We start from the raw sequence: 17,815 nt of genomic DNA, 5'->3' as shown, positions 1-17,815 counted from the left end.
AGAGTCAGGGGAGTGGGCAGAGGAAAATCTATGTTCGCTCCCTACCCCCTTGTATCTGGAAGTCAAGCAGCCCCAGCAGTAAAGGGGCAAGACACAGGAGCACTTGAAGTAAGGAAATTGCAGAGCCTGCTCAGAGGCAGCAAACAGAAGAAGCTTCTAGACAGGTCTGGGAGCATGGAAAGGACTAAACCCTTACCTGCAGAGCACTCTCAAGCAGAGGGGAGAAGTATTCCAGCAGGGAAAGCCTGTGTTGCAGAAAGCCCCAGGAGAACACAAAGACAGTCTGGCCCCCTTAAGGTTCCCACTGGGAAACAGAACCCCTGGAAGGAGAAAGCCCTATTTGGAAACACTAAAACAGGGCTGGAACAGCCCAGGCTGTTTATAACCTCAAGGGAGGAGTTACTTCATGTTAACTCAGCCCAGGTTCTCTCCTCAATACAGGCCAGGCAAGCTGGGGACCAGAAACCAACATTGATAGGCTTGGGAGTGCAGGGTGGGAACCCCAAAAGGACACAAGCAGTAGTGAGAGGGAAAACCCTGTACTGGAGAGCAATTGAGGCCAGGGGTGAGGAATACTCCTGCCCATATTCTGTATTTTTTTTTCTGGTGGACTGCAGAGGCTTCCTGGGACTCATCCAGGAAGGTACTGAGCCACCCCTAGCTGTGACACCTTAACAGCAGGAGGCTGTATTTAAGCCTGGAGGATTGTGGCAGGGGTACTGGGGTTGGAGGAGCCCCCTGTAAGGCCTGTGAGGCTCTGTTACAGGCCATAACTGATTATTTTGAATTACTGGACACAGCCCTGACAGCAGAGCTGGTCTTTCCTTCTCAGGGAGAGAATTATCCAATCATTATCAACAAGTCGTGGCAGAAGAGTGCCTCAGGGAAGTAGTGTACCTCTTTAAGGGTATGCATCACTGGTCAAGCTATATACAAAGGGACTCATCCACAGGCGGGTTGAGACTGTGCAATCATGACAAGCACGACAGTGCAAGGGAACCTGGCAGCTACAGGCCAGCTGCACACAGTGCTAGGAGCAGGTGGGCTCCAGCTGCTCTCTTGTGTGCTGCTATGAATCTAAAAGGGTGGTTGGGTAACCTTGTGCACTCATGAGTAGAATGGCAGCCAGCACAAAAATGTTCCAGAAATTGCTGCGGTTCGTTTCTCGGGAGGCGAAGAACTCTTAGACACACTCTATTAGCAACACAAAAGGTATATTTGCAAATAGGGTCAGAGCGAAGACAAAAGACCACACTCTGCCCGCGGGGAAAACTTCTCAGCAGGCTTTTATCCCCTCTCTCCTGGGCACGTGTGCAAAAGCAGGAACTCTTACAACTCATTTCCGGTTCATACAAACATATATGAAATGACGTCACGTCATCCGTCACATGTGCATTATAATTAACTACTTAAGTATGCGGGGCGGATAGGCTTATATGCATTAGCTGATTACGCATGCTTAGAAAGCTCTTTAGGTTACCAAAAGTTCAAACTTTCTCTCTGTCTCAAGGACACAGCCAATTAAATCATAGCCTTTGTAGTTGACAAGAGTAGAGGCAGGGGAGTTTGAAGGTATGTGTGATTTAGTATTACAAAGAGGTAGTAAATTAGCGAGATGTCCTTGGTGGTATTTTTGCTTATCAGGTACAAGATACAAACTGTGTAGCTTTAACAACACTCTATTCATTATGCATTTCTAATAATATTTCTATTTTAATAATATTTCTAACAAAAAGAAAAAGACAGCTATAGACTGCATGCACTGACAAGGCATATGCCATTTAGCTGTATCTGAATGAAAGCAGACCATGGCACCTCACCCCCTCACTGCCCCCCATAGGTACACAAGTGGTTTATTCCTGGACTGAACCTGAGGCAGGTGTAGTAGCTATGCCATTCTCAGTTAAGGGCTGCCAGCTGCCATGGGTCTTTCTGATTTTGGGGTGATCTCTAGTGCAATCACGAATGGTGTGGCAGGGAGGTAGCACATGGCACAAAAGAAAAGAAGTGGCAGCTACGGGTTGTGCTCAGTCAGGGGCAGGAACAGGGGCAGGTAATGGGGTGATGGTGCTATTGTCACCCTGGCCACAGCATGGCCTGGGCATGAGTGGTGGGGTGTCCATACAGCAGAATGATGATGCACATTGGGCTGGGTGGACCACTGCATTTGCCATGCTACATCTGGCATTCGGGGAAACACATTACACACATTTGCCAAAACAGGGAAGCTGCAATTCAAAGCAACATCTGGTGGACAAAGGGGTGAACTACAAAAATGTCACTGCACCATCTGGTGGGCAAAGAAGCTCATTACACATCTTTGAGTTTGCATAACGAATCCATGGACAAGGCGCTTTAATTCACAGCAAGCCAAACTAAACTACGTTTGAGGAGTTTTATTTTAATACTCCAGAAATACTTTTAAAGCTTCTGGAAAATCTGCTTGTGCAAACAGTCACACTGGTGGAGTGCAAGAAAGGGCAGAAAACATACACATGCTCGAAGGCATCAGCTAATTTTGATGCAATCCTACAAGACCTGTTTTTCTTAACTCAGAAGGAATCAAACAGGATATCATATGCTCCTTTCAGCCAGAAAGCCTCGCTAGGTTTTTCTCCTCTATTCTTTCTCATCTTGATCAGAGAAAGGGCAGTTTGTCCTTAAAAGCTTATCTAATTTCTCTCTCAACTATATAGTTGGTCCAGTAAAAGATATCACAAAAGAACCCATTCCTCTTTTACATTTCCTAGACTATCACAGCTGTAACAATACTCTCACTCAATTTATCCCACCATCACAGCTCTAACAACACCCTAATCCAGGGGTGGGTAAAATGGTGGCTCCAGTCAGCAGCCAGACTCTCTTTCCCAGCAGCCCCTGTCCACATTACTCCAGCCAGTTTCCATGGAGACCCCAGCAACAGTGCAGGGCCAGGGTTTCCATGGAGATTGGCCCCAGCAGCACTGGCAGGGTGCACAACTGGGTGGGAAACTACTCCAGGGCTGGGACCTTGTGGTGGTGACAGCATTTTGAGCTTTGGCAAAGTGCTATCTGCTGCCTGCACATCCCTGCCCATGGTATGCAGGCAATAGCTTGCAGTTCTGCCCTGGATCCAGACCATACCATCACTGCCACAAGATCCCAACTCCAAAGCAGCTCCACACCCAGCTGTGCAGCCTGCCAGCACTACTGGGGCCAGTCTCCATGGAAATGCTGGCCCTGCACTGTCAAGGCCCACTGCTGCTGGGGTCTCCATGGAAACCAGCCACTGTGATGCAGGCAGGGGCTGCTGGGAAATAGAGTCCACTACAGGCCCAATCTAGCCTGTAGGCTGGACTTTTCTTGCCCCTGCTCTAATCCCATTATAGGCACTCAGATCTTCACAATTAACAGTAACCAGCAGGGGGAAAAAACCAAAACACCTATGTAGGCTCACACCAGCTATCTTAAATGATGGGTAGTGGTTCTACCCACCAAAGTTTCAGTGAGATTTAACCCAACCTTTAACATGTGGGCAACAGCCAGATGCAATGTGATATTTCTTTAGAGAATGCAACAGAAATCAAAAGGGAATAGAGAAAATCATTTCAATGTAATTGATGGGCTACCTGGATCCATAGTGCTGCCTGGCAACAGTAGCCTTCCAGCTGCCAGAAATTAAGTGCATCAGCATCCTCACCTCACCTGCAGGAAGCTCTCATTGGATTAATAAGGCTGGTTGCCAAGCAAAGACAGTGCATATATAAATTCAGAGGGTGAACAGATTTACTGAGAAATTATGGAAACTAATTGTTTTGTGCTGTTTAACTCCTGGTATTAAACTGCAGAAAATTTTGCTGGGTTGGATCGCTTATATTTACTGAAGTCACCACACATTTTATTAGTATTGGTTCCATTTTTTCTTTGTGCCACGTAGTGTTTTTTCTGTTCTCCCCTCCTTACAGCTGTAAGTCTGTGCTTCTTTTTGGAAAAGCTTTGTAAAATTGAATGTGTAAACTGATAATCTATTGCCTTGCATTTTGTGGGGTGATTTTATGCTGCTCTGATCTTGTTTGTTTTATTACCAATCACCCAGATGGAAATGACCACATGCACAATGCAGTGGAGAGTCACATCCTCATTACATGAAGATGTAGAACTAAGAAAAAATTGAATTATTCTACTTCTTTTGACTGTACATATTTCTGACTTCTTCATAGATATCAAAATTGCCTTTTAAAAGTACCATTATATCTATGGAAATAAAGTTTCAGTGGCTGGTCTTGGTGCAGCAGTTCTCTTGTGAACATAGGAATGGGAGATGCCTCCTGAGTTACAGATGAGTCCAGTCATGAAGCTATGTGGGAACTGAATATGAAAGTGCCAAAAGAAACCTAGATGCCACAGGAATTTACACTGGTGGATTTTCAGGATATATTTATTTTCTTTCAGCCAGTACTAAGCAAGTCACCAGCATTAGGGCTGGTCAAAAATTCTCAAAAACAACTTTTTATGCAAGTTGATGTTTTAACTGAAACAAGCTTTTAGGACAAATGTTCTAGACAATTTTCTCTCTTTGAAAAACAGCAGCAGCATCAAATATCTCCCCCTTCCTCTCTCTCTCTCTCTCACACACATACACACACACATACACTTTCATGTTATATTTTGGGGAAGGACTATTTCTCCTCAGATCTATTCAGTGTGGTATCGGGTATCATTATACTGCTGAAGATTGCCATCTTCCAGATAAGATGCAAAACAAAGGTGTTCTTTCTTTGTTCATGCTCAGTCATTAAAGATTGCCTGACACCCTATGTGAGAAGAGTTTTAATCCTGGTGTCCTGGCCAAATTTCAAGGGATAATTACGTTTTGCCTCCCTGGAGTCTCCCCTCTAATTTCAATTAGATAAGGTAGTCTTCATTTTCTAGTCTAAGGTACTTTGTATTACTGGTCCCTCTCTGAAGGCTGCTGACTCCTATTAGAGTGGTGATTGCATTTCAGTGAGGGGTGGTTTAGTCCCTGTAAACAGTGCCTTGTAATTGCTTTGTGAAGATTCCTTTCTTTGTGTTTGGGTGAGGAAGGTGAGATCCCTTCATTATGTAGACAGTAACATGGGTGGAGTCACTTCTAAGGCATCATTTCACAATATCTATGTGCCTGTCAACTGTTCCTTATTATTGCTTGGTGTTCAGATCAAAACACTTTCTTCTGATTTACAATAAACTCTGCAGCTTCTGTATTCCAAGTGTATCAAGATCACAGAAACATTCGGATTTTAAAGTGTTTAAAACCTAGTCATTAGAAGCAGATAGAAACACCTTGACTTACCTGAGGCTGGCCAATCCAGAATGAAAACCAGGATAAACATGTTTTGACTAGTGATCCAGCTGAATGCAGGGAGGAGGAGGTAATAAATAAATCAAAATCTGGATGAGCTCAGTCTTATCTGTCTCTGCCTGAGGCCTTACCTGCTGATGGGAAATGTCAGCAGTTTTGCTCACCAGCTTGCTGGGGTTCACAAATCTTTGACAAGAAAGGGAGCACTAAATTCAATCTTGATGCAACTTGACCTGAAACCAAAAGAGCTACATCAAAAAGTCATTTGATCCATTTTGTATGACTCCCAAGAACCAGCTTCTGCTTTTACACAAGTTTAAATCCAGTATGAAAGCAGACTATGACTCAAATAAGTTGTGCACCTATTTTCCCATATTTTAGTATTTAACAAGAAAGGTACGGATCTAACTGTATCTGTGAATATCAGGATGATACATTATGGTCAGCAGATTAACTTTGAGTTGTCTTTCTTTTCTCTTCTTTTTTTACCCATTACATAATTCTTGTAATTGCTCAGTTGCATTAGCCACTTTAGGAAGGAGTGCATGGAGTGCTCTCTGATTAGTGCTATCCATGGCAAAATTTTCATTAGTCTGCCCTTGCAACTTCAATGGCAAACAAGCAGAACCCTTGGTCAACCCTCCCCCCATCACAGAGGGATATGAGAAAATGGAGATAATAGTATTTTGTCATAATACATGTAAATATAAACTGAACTCCTTGCTTGTGGTTAGCAGGAGCTGAGCCACATTGATAGATAATTAGAGGGAAGCTCATATCACCTATTTTTACAGAGTATCTCCTCTCCAAAGTGAGATCCTTTTACTACATGCCTCATTCACCCTTTGCCTTTGCCAGACTTGCTGCTTGTCTGACACAGGATAGCATTTAGCTCCACCCCATGCTTGCTAGCATAAAACTAGTTTCTTGGTTCGGTTAGCCATTAACCGTATCATACATTTCTCTGGGTTGTACAGCCTGAACTGCTGCTCCTTCCCCTTCTTGTACATCTTCACCTGTGCCTTTACCTGTTTCACTTGTATGCATTTCTGTTGGAGCTTATTACCATCACACCCAAGAATCTAAAACATGTCAGTGAATTAACCCTTACAAAACTCCTCTTAACTAGAGAAGCAAAGTTTACAGATGGAGGAAACTGAAGCACAGCTGTTGGGAAATGGATGGGCAAAGAGTAAATACAGAAATTCTGTGGTAGAGGAAATGAATCAGAAATCTCTTGACTCTCAAAAGAAAATCAGTAGCAAAAGGATTACAACTAATAAATATTGTAATTTGATTCATAATTTACACTTAAAGCAGCATAAAGGATGATGGGTGCTAAATAGTCTTTTTTCTCTCAATACATTTGTCATGTTTACCAGTTATCTAAACTTTTATAGTGAGTTGCAATATACTGAACCAAAAAGAGAAAGATGAGTAAAGCCTCAGGGGACAGGATACATGACAGATGTCCATAGGTATGTTCAAATTTCAAGTTCCCCACAGTGTAATATAGGATTCCGAGTCAAAATGTTCATATGAAAACCTATAAGATTTCTTATGGTGTGAAATCGGAGAACTGCAAATTCATTTTCCTTGTTTGTTATAAATACTGAACATTTAGCTGCCATTTATAGCAAGTTGTCAAAAAATATCAAACCTAAGCAAAACTTTAAAAACTTGCTTTGAAAGTTAGCAGTGACTTCTGTTAAAAATGGACAGTTATTTCAGCATTGATTTAGGGAGAGCAAGAATGAAAATCTAGGCATTGAGCTAGAATGTGAGGGTTTGGTGTTTTATTTATTTAGATAAAAACTGGTGTATGAAACACTTGCAGAGATAATTTTATGGTACTTAGTACATTCCAGTCTTTAAGACTAGAGAACTTTAAAAATAAACAAGAAGGGGGAGGTGGGGGTTGTTCTTTTTACAATTATGGTATTCATATGAAGGAATCTTACAAGTACAGTGAAGTCTGTTTTCTAACTATAAATGAAATACAAAACCTAGCTACATGTATACACAACTGCAGGCAGAGCACCACTAAAAGGTTCACAAAATATTTAAAGGGCTACTACTCAATTCCTGAACATTACAAGAACCAGGTGCAGCAATGTTCCTAAGTACTCTATATTAATTTTAATACAGATTGGAACAGAAGTACTATAGTTGTATTTAAATATATGAATTCAATTGGAATTTTTTACTTTACCTGTTAGTGTTGTCCGAGGAATATTGTTTTGTATGGATAGTAGGATGAGGAGGAGGAAGACCTCCCTGAAAACCTTAGTCAAGTTCTCAGGAATAGCTTAAATAAATGTTATATTTGGACAAGTACTGAGTAACACTGGCTTCCAAGAGATCGATTCATTTTATATTACTGCATCATCAATATTCTGAGTACCCAGAGGGCTTGTTTACCTATCAACAAGCCAAGAAATAGTTCTCTGTCTTGAAGAATAGCTTTCTGTCAACAGGGAGAAGGAGAGAGAAAAGGGAGAAGGGAGAGGGGAAGAGAAGGAGAGTGGTTTCTTTGTGTGTTTGTTTTTGTTAGAAGAAGGGGACAAGGAAGTAAGATAGGAAGAAAGCTAAGTGTAAGTAGTTGAGAGGGAGCACTGGCACCAGTATCTTCTCTGCCCACAGGAATACTATGGAATCCCTTTGTTTGGGGTGGGAAGCAAATTTGTTCCTCTCCTCAGTCAAGCAGGTAACTGTACTAATTCTTTCAATAACTATTTTAAGTTCAAAGGAGCTTTAGATTAGAGGAAGAACCTGATGGAATGTTCAACATAAAAGCACACAGCCTGAATATAAGTAGTAAGCAGGAAACTTCAAGAATGTCAGATTAGCCTCTCCAGCATTAATAACATTTGTTGTTTAATGAGTCATTTGGCATTACCAATTACCGCAGTGATCTAATGGGAATCCTGCTGGCAACATCACTAGCACCAAATTTATTTCTGAAACTTAGTGACACTCTTATAATGAGATTCTCATTTCATTTTCCAGTTTAAAATGTTTGCTTTCCTCTTGTTTATGCATTGAAATGTAAACAAAGAATGAGACTTCTAGTAAGTTTCAGGGAAGCAGGAAAGTTATTAATGTGGCTCCTCAATACTCTGAATCTTACCTTAAACACAAGGTTAAGAAGGTCAGAAACCGTTTTTGGTGTCAACAGGGAGAAGCCCCATAACTTGGGGCTTCAGTTGTTGCCTAAGTTATATCATCAACAATATCACAAGCAAAGGAGACTTAGCAATCAAGAAACCATGATTCACCTTGCATGCTTCACTTTCTTTTCATCAATACCCTGCCCCTGGAAGCCTTTTTATTTATTTTTAAATGAAATTTTAAACTCCTGAGTTGACAGGGACAAAACTTCTTTAAGAGCTTAACTCATGGAAAAGAATCTTACAACGGTCAACACTAAATGGAAACCGCAGCACACATTGCATACATTTTCCAACAATCTAACTAAATCACTTCAGCCAGCTAGGAAGAAAGATAAATATTACTACTTCTAATTTTGGAAGGTTTTGAAAAAACTACATTGATAGATGCTGCATAATCCTGGGTTCTCCAGTTTGTATTGGTATAATATGAAACAGAGGAGGAATATTCTTTGTTTTCTGCTCCATGACAAAGCAAACACCAGAGGGTAATTTTACCCCTCTGTTGCAGACAGGGTATCAAATATTTAGGGAAAAACTGGTGCATAATATTCATTTCTTTTTAGCTGAGACACCAGGTGAGCCAGTCTTCAAGGACAATTGTTTATAGTCACTCTCATGGAGCTTAAGGACTAGCTATAAAAAGCAGCTCATACTGTTACGCACATTTTTTTGGAATATTTAACGATTTTGCAGTTTACACCATTTACAAAAATCCATACGTTATGAGAAAACAGCTCTTTATGGAGGCAAATGTAGCTCTAACCACCTCATGGTTCATGAAAGCAGTGAGTGCATACCTAAGTTGCTTTGACTTCACCCATAAACTGTTGTCTCAGACTTACCAGGCTGTTTAGGTAGAAAAATCAATGCATATGATTAGCATTGTCTTCCTGAAATTCTAAGATTCCTTTAACTTTCTAAGAACAATCCCATTGAAGTTTTATTGTTCTTCATTACTTGTACAGATAAACGTTCCAGTGGAAAAAGAGGTCCCCAGGGCCATTTGTGAGAGAATTACTTACTACATATTAACTCTAATAATGAAAGATATTTTTACTTTGTCTATTTTGATGGTGAAAATTGATATGGTATCCGTTAAGCAATTTCTGAAAAATTCGACTTAGGTAGCAGCTATACTTTTTTTTCTATAATGCCTTGACAAATATATCTCGATTGTGATCTACATGGGCAACTAGTAAGTAGTCCACATTGGAGATTTAAAATGAGAGGATATGGTAAACATTAGAGGTGCACCGATACATCAGTCTGATATTGGATTGGCACTGATATAAAGAAAATTTATTATACCGAAAATCAGCCATATCAGGCCAATAATTTGGCCAATAAATGGCCAATGCATGCACGCAGCCACAGCACAGCACAGGTGGCAAGGAGCACAGCCCAGAAGCATGGAGAGCTGCCTCCAGCTGGTAAGTCTGGTATGGTGGAAGGGGAGGTGGGAGGGAAGGGGTGTGGGGGACAGGTCAAGGCCCTGCAGTGAGGGAGGGGTGGCAGTGGGGGTGGGGGCTGGAGCGACTGTTGCTCAGCTGGGCTGGGGCAGGTGCAGGATGGAGCCACAGCTCATCTGGGGGGTATGGCTTGTGCTACTGGTCGAGGAGCCACTAATCTGGTGCTTGCCTGCTTGCCTAGCAGCTTCCTCTGCTACCCCTGCTGCCCATCTGGGAAGGCATGGGGAGAGCATGTACCCCCGGATCTGTGCGAGGCAGGGCAGGCTGGGGTCAGGGCTGTGCCAAGCTTTTCCCTGCAAGGCGGGGCTGCACTGGAAAGGGGCTATGGAGAATTTGTGGCTGCAACCCCCAGTCCCCCCTCCACCACCACCACCACAGCCCCTTTCCCAGTACAGCCCCACCCTGCCAGAAAGAGCTAAGTGTAGCCCAGATTAGCATGGCCCCAACCCGCCCTGCCCCATGCAGATCCGGGGGCACACCCCCCTCCCACGCCCTCCTGGATAAGCAGTGGGAGTCCCCAGGTGAGTGGGTGAGCATTGGACCAGCGGCTCCTGGATGAGCGGTGCACACTGGTGGGAACTGCCCTCCCCTACATGCCCTGAATAAGCTGAGGCTCCATGTCGTGCCTGCCCCGCCTGGCTGGGCAGTGCATGCCCCAGTCCCTGCCCCAGCCCCACCCCTCCTCCACTCCAGGAGCCTTGATCTGCCCCCCAATTCTCCTTCCCTTCCCCCCTCCCCTTCCACTACACCAGACTTACTAGCTGGAGGCAGCTCTCCATGCTGCAGGGCTGGCATCAGAAATCAGATCAATATCAGCTGATCTGACTCCTTAAAAATCGGTATCGGCCATAAAAAACTCTATCCGTGCACCCCTAGTAAAAATTGTCATTATAATATACCGATTTATTTGGTCACATTGCAGCCTATTGGGGATCCCTCCAGAATCAGAATAAAGGAATGTGAAATGTCAAGGAAAAAAAAAACTTGTTAAGCCCAGATATCAAACTGTGTAAGATCTCAGTAGCAGAATTAAGAAGACCCCAACTTTGGCAGCACTTTGTTGTTCAAAAAAAATGAAAAAGTCTCTTCCTTCACTTGCTGTTCATCTTCTTTGAATAAGGAACATAAATGTAACAAGCTGCAGTTTGTCAAGTTTTTGAATCCTGTAAAAGTAATTATAAAGCATTAGCTTACTGTATGTCTCCACTATGTACTTTTCTTGAAAATCTTGATCAGTCTTGAGCTGTTATTTTGGCAAAAATGAGGCAGATACTGTCAATGGAAAAACTATGCTGCAGACAAAGGCATTACTTCACATTACTCCAGATTTAGACTAGGGTACATGAGATCAGAATATAGCCCAGTAGTCTCTTGGTTTACTCAATGAGTAGCTATTATTTTAAAATGAAATTCAACTTTACCTGTAGTGCAATGTTCATGACATACAGCCTGCTAAATGAGGGAGGATCATTTTAGGAAGAGAATAACATTTTGCTTTGATCAACCTGTTCCATAAAGATACAGGAACCAGTCTTCTGATTTTCATAATTTAATTTCCTTTGAGTAAGTATTGCCTTCCTCCACCCTCTTCTTCCTTAAGATGTCAGATACATTTTTCATGGGAAGCAATGTATCTCAGGAAATATTAAAAACGGTAATGGGAAGGGCATGTGAAGAAGGGAAGATCAGCAACATTATCACCTAAGCAGTTTGAATGAGCTGTAGCATTCTGATACCGGTAGCAGAGAGGCCAGTGATCTCATGATTCTGCCCAATGCAAAGTCCATTTCAAGGTCTTAATGAAAGGACAAGCCATCCCTCTAAGTGTCCACACTAGGAATTAACAAGAGTGATCTTGCTAATGGAAGATTGGAACATAGGGAACAGGAGCTTGACATTCTCAGTGTAAAAGTTCAACTCTGGAATTCATTTCCCACTGTTGTAACACAGGTAGAATCTATTGATGTTCATAATGTAATTTTTCCCTTGAGGTTTCAAACTGATTCCTGGATCAGCTGGCTAGTTTCACAATATTGGTAGCTCCTTAGTTCAGTGGCTCCCAATCTTTTTTTGCTGCGACCCTAAATTCAGGTTGCAACCTCCGCCCCTGCCACCAACTCACTCATGCCTGACAGGGTCAGCAGAGCCCGGGCCAGGATTGTGGGGGGCAGCAGCAGAGACAGCCATGTGGACCGTGCACCAGGAGAGCCCCACGGATGGGAGGAGTGGAGCAAAGACCCCCCGTGACCCTGATTTGGGTTGTGACCCGAGGTTGGGAGCCACTGCCTTAGATCTAGCTGATAAACATCATGCTACATGCATTTTTCCCACTGTACCTTTCCCTATTAATAATTGTTGTAGCATCACAGATGGCAGCGGTGGTGGCTAGGCAGTCACAAATGGGTCTAGAATTTAGCCACTAGAAGATTTTGCTATAAACATGTGAAAAGTCTTTGAAATCCTATTTTAACTAAATAATAAGCCTGCCAGGGATTAGTGTGGTAGCTTAGTTCAGAAATTCTCTCTTGTTCCTACTGGGCATAACCTTTCTGACACAGTGCTTTGTGTAACTGGGGCATTTAAAAACACTCTGGCCATTGTTCTCCTGCAGCATTTTTGGCTGTGTTTTTGTATCATAGGTCATTTAACAGTACTTACTACAGGGGGGTTAATCGCCAAGTACTTTTCAAAAGTAAAAATTTCCCCGAGACGTGTATTTCAATATAAAATGTTATTGTAATCTTTATACCTTCATCGGCTCTTACTCTTTCCCCATCAATATATCAGGACCTGGTAAAGAGCATGTGCCTAGTATCCTTGTGAAATAAAAGATACATCTACACTTGAGCCACTTCTGTGACTGCTGCTCTATGCTGTAGGCATACACTGAATCTGCTCCTGTTTTATCCGCAAGGGGGCTGCTCAGTAACACAGCCTATAACTCCCCACTTTGGGGACTGTGGGTGAGATCATACATACAGCTGCTACAGGTGAAAGCAAACATTGCTAGAGTGATTGCTTAAGGAGTATGCTTTTAGGAAGTTCAAATGTCCCAACTCTGAACGGCAGGAAAAAACCCTAGTTTCTTCATTATATTTTCAGTATTAAATGTGGAAGATAAAATCTTAATGGCTGCAGCTGCTTTTATTCTCAGAATCATTTCACCATGTTAGAAGGAAAAGGGATTTTAGGGGGTGTAAAAAGGAACAGGTTAAAACCCCAAAATGACAGGAACCAAAGGGATTTCTCTATAGATGTTCCTTTGAAGATAGCATTTGAAAAAGAAACATCTTTAAAAAACAAAGGACACATAGCAAATGCATTGATCAATTTGTCTTCCCTTCTGGTTTAGTGTCCTTTGCAGTCTCCTGTTAAGTGACTTAGATCAGAGAAAAAAATTATTATTTCCATTGAGGAAATATTTTACCTCCTCAGTGGGGGCATCTATAGGAGATGCTTACTGTGGAAGTGCTTAATTAGCTCTCCAGTAAAGTGTCACTATCTGCACAAGCAATGATCTAATTCATAGATTCATAAAAGTTTGGGGCTGGAAGGGACCTCAGAGATCATCAAGTCCAGCCCCCCTGCCCCAGGTAGGAAAGACTGCTGAGGTCAGATGACCCCAGATAGGTAAAAGTAACCTAATTAACTCCACCACAGGATTGTACTGCCCTACACAAGTCCTATTCTATGGCCAAGTGATTTACACACGTGTAGAAGGTGACTGGGGCTGGCTGGAGCACAAGGGTGCTACTGTGTGGGGCTGCCTGTCAGCTAGCCCCACACTGTAGCACACTCATGCCCAAGCAGCACACTGATCCAGGGGGAGAGCAGCTTAAGGTTGGCAGGCTGACCCCCAGACCTCCTGCCATCTGGGGCCGAGTTGCCCTGGCTCAACATGCTGCATTCCCAGGCACACATGTAAACACTGCACCCAAGAGCCATACTCTGGTGCAAACTGCGCTGGAGTTTCTTGTACACATTATATTAATGTGACACAATTGTACAGTGTCTCTTAGGCATCTGCACCTTTTTTACTGCTTTACACAAGTGCTTGGTGCAGGAAATAATGAAAGCTGTGCTACAGCCCAAATTCCTGAAGTTTAAGGAAACAACCTGGGGAAGTTTATGGAAACAATCCATCTTAGAAAAACCAAAATTAACTGTCATTTATTCTGTAGCTGGAATGAAATACTAAATAGAAGTGAATCATATTTAATCAAAGTTCAGATATAGTTTCAAATGAGAAGCAGGCAAGAGAATAACACAGGAAGACCTGGGCTTAGGAACATATTTCCAAAATTGATAATTTAGAGTCCAGCCTTCAGATCTGGTTAGAGATTACATCAAAACATTCCCCAGACAAGAAGAAAATCAGACACCATGCAGCCCAGAATTTATCCTAGTATGGGACTTACCTTCCTGAACAACTCTGATTTTTTTAAAACCCTATACAATATCAAGATACTAGAGTGACAGGAGCTTTAAAACAGCTGTGCTAGAGAAAGTGAAAAAATTAAAAACAACCAAAATTCTAGCAGGAAAAAAAGTAATGAAAATGATCCTGCTAGTATAACTATGCCATCTCACTACTGATTTGAGTGGAGATACAGGAATATAACCAAAAGAAGAATTTTCCCCAAGTTTTAGTTAGTGTCTTTACTGGACACCTGAGTCCTGAATTTCCAGGCTTATATTCTTATTATCAGGCTGTTGAGAAATGAAGTGAGCTAGAATCATAATCCTACCAGCAACACAGTGCTGATCCATGTAGGGTGTTCATGTTACATTATTTAAGTAATAACAATGGAAAAGGAAGCCATTTCCTGACATTAATAATTGATGGGGAATACTTGATGGCCTGAGGCTGTTTTTTTGCCATCAAAAATGGCAATGGTGAGGACAAAGCTGGGCGTAAGGAATGTATTCCTGAGTGATACTGTTTCAGCAGATTGAAGAAACAGGGAATTTTTTGAATGAATACGCTAGCTATTAGACAGTCACAGCAGTCATGTTATTTATTTATTGCAATACTTTAGACCTGCACTTTAAAACTCAGTGTGGGAAGGCTTGTCTACACACAGCTTTTGTACTACTATAATCAGCACTTTGGGAAATTTGTTAAGATTTGTCAAAACAGGTCTCCATCAGAAAATGCAGTTCTATCAACTGTTTTTTTCATTAATTAATATGAATTTTGATGGATTTTCCCATGAAACACATTTTCAAAACACATTTTATTTCAGAAAATTTCAAATATAATTTACATTGTTTTAATTTAACACTTTTATTACATATTTCATGACATGCCAGTGGTGATCATGCCAATTATGACAAAAGGCTGATAAAAATGCAAGTGAGATGTTCCTCCTTAAATAAGCCTGTTGTCAGTCCATTCACCACAGAAGCTGGAGTTCAGCTTTGCCTGATTCAGCCCAGGGGCCTAATGGTATCTTCAGGGAGTGCCCTGACTACCAAGCTGTCTGCAGATTGATGCATGCTCTCTCTCTCTGATGTTGGAGTTCTTCTACTTGGTATCATAATTAAATATTCTTTGGAGCAAGAATTCCAAATCTCAGGAAAGTGCTCTACTGAAGAGGAGGAATATAAGAATGTTACCAGTTTAGTAATATTGATCCAACAGCTCAGGAAAGGAAATGGTTGGGAGCTCTTTTCTCCCTCTATCTGCACACAAGGGAAAGACTACTGTTCAGTTTAAAGGGCCAGTTTAATATTCTGTGTCAGCTTCTAATTCAGTTACAAAGGATTGACCTCTCTCCAGAGTTACAGAAGTGATTGTCTGTTTCCAGGTAAATCACAGTTACATTCTTACTCAGCTCATTTTTGTCTCCATTTGGCAGTCCAAGTGTATAACATTGGAAATTGTACACACACACAGTTAGTCCCATTGGCTCGAGTAAGACTAATTCTATGAGTAAAGTCATTTTCTTTAGCATAGGTTGCATGATTCAGGCTTCCTGCCAATTAACTGTTGCCATATACCTCCCCCCATTAATTAGTGCCTCCAAAGAATTTTGAAGATATAAAACTCTAAGAATAAATACAGTCCAGTTGCATCTTACGCGTATTTAACTTACACAAATTCAGCTATACATGCTTGGCTACTGCAGCGCCATGTGGTACTGCCTGCATGTGCCTACATGGCTGGAGGCCGGCAGCTCGCTCACGCTCAGCTGGCTGCCCTGCGGGACAATGCAGCGGAGGACAAGAGGGGCAAGGACTGCGGCGAGAAGGGTGATTTCAAGTGTACGCGATTTTCGCCTTATGCACTGACTTCAGCACGTAACCCCCGCGTAAGATACAACTTCACTGTATCCATAAACATTCAGATTTATCAACAGACTATCAATTGGTTTAAATATTTATTGTTGATATTTAGAATAAGAATAAAATATTAAATGAATACATAAACATTTGTTAATGATAAATTGGCTACTTCTTGTTTAATCTCATGTAGCTGCTTTGTTTGTTTGTGTGCCATGTGTCTGTGGAATGAATAACTGATATCTCTTTAAACCAGTCCTGGCACTGGGTTTGTAGCTGTTTTATTTAAAAACATGCTATAATGCTTTAGCTGGGTCACTTGCATGAGATCTGTCTTGGTCTCAACTGTCAGCCTCATGGCATTCTTACTCAATATTTACACTAACTTTCACTAGAGCAGAAGAGGCAGGAAAGTGGTGGACTTTTCACTGGAGGACACTAAGATAGATAATAGATGAGTCTGCAAGTCACTGAAGCTGCCCAAAGTATTTAGATCCTGATTTATTAAACATGCTCTTAATTCCAAGTGCATAATCAACTATTTATGTTTAAAATGTACAAAAATGCAATCTGAATAATAATTTTTTGAGTGGTATGTTAACCACTGCAAAATTCAACAGCTCTATTTCACAGGAGCCTTTATGAACCATTTGTTTGGTATCTCTTCAAGTCTTCTTCGGGTGTGTCTACACATGCATTAAGGCGCTTTTCCTAACACACATTAAGTTTAGTATCTCCAATGTGAGGTGTCGCGCCCCGATGACTGGCGTACTTTTGACCTGCGGGCCTGGGTCAGTACGACCGGCTTGGCCCGGGTGGCGTCGGTGGTCGGACAGGTGGGTAGTAGCGGCAAGTAGGAGTCAGGAGATTTAAAGCGTATTGGTTACACAGAAAGTTTATTTTACTTACGCTACAGATGGTCGCAGCATAGGAAGGGAAGTTGTGGTCGCGACATAGGAAAAGAACTTGTGGTCATAGCGTAGGAAGAGAAGTTGACTTATTCAGCACAGCATGCAGATGTTTTGCTGCTCAGATTACCAACTGGTGCAGATTTTAAGTAAAGCATACAGGTCACTTTGGTCCGTAGACTTCCGAGAGCTCCTGACAAGAAGGACGAATGAGCCGGCAGAACAAATACACCTAATTAAGGGTCCAAGGCGGGGAGATGTTAGCGAATGGCCGGTTCGCTAACTATGTCTCCTGGGCGTGTAAGGAGTTCTCTGCCGAAGGCAGAAATCTTTCTAAAGTTATAGTCTGCAGGGTGGTCTATCACCGCATGCCAGGTATGAATAAATGAATAAAGGATTGCCTATCTTTGTCTGCTCAGGTTTCATGTCAGCTTGGCCGTATAAGACTGCGCATGTGTTTTACATCTAAGTTATGGGGGGGGAGGGGTTTGTAATGATGCGGAACTGTAATTACAAAGTACGTTGCGTTAGCCTTTGACCCTTTGCCATCAGCATCTGAGATCAAAGATTTTTCTTTGACATGAGGTACTAAACAAATGCGCATTAGGCTGCCTTAATGTGCAGCAATGAATGTGCACGATTTTTAAGTGATGCTTAATG

General features: G+C 42.0%; 1 long non-coding RNA gene across 1 annotated transcript in view; it reads right to left on the bottom strand.

Moving 5' to 3' along the window:
- Positions 1-17,550, bottom strand: part of LOC149857280 (uncharacterized) — a 38,464-nt gene extending 20,914 nt beyond the window's left edge. The window contains exons 1-2 of the long non-coding RNA XR_016444279.1: positions 17,157-17,550; positions 5,452-5,553 (exon numbers count right to left, since the gene is read on the bottom strand). This is a non-coding gene — a long non-coding RNA (uncharacterized LOC149857280). The remainder of the gene's footprint in view (positions 1-5,451; positions 5,554-17,156) is intronic.
- Between the last annotated feature and the right edge of the window lie 265 nt (positions 17,551-17,815).

The sequence above is a fragment of the Crocodylus siamensis genome, chromosome 9 (assembly GCF_052110815.1).
Source record: "Crocodylus siamensis isolate JL-2025a chromosome 9, ASM5211081v1, whole genome shotgun sequence".
NCBI lineage: Eukaryota > Metazoa > Chordata > Crocodylia > Crocodylidae > Crocodylus > Crocodylus siamensis.
The sequence above is the reverse complement of the archived record's forward strand: the minus strand, read 5'-3'. Positions and strand labels throughout refer to the sequence as shown.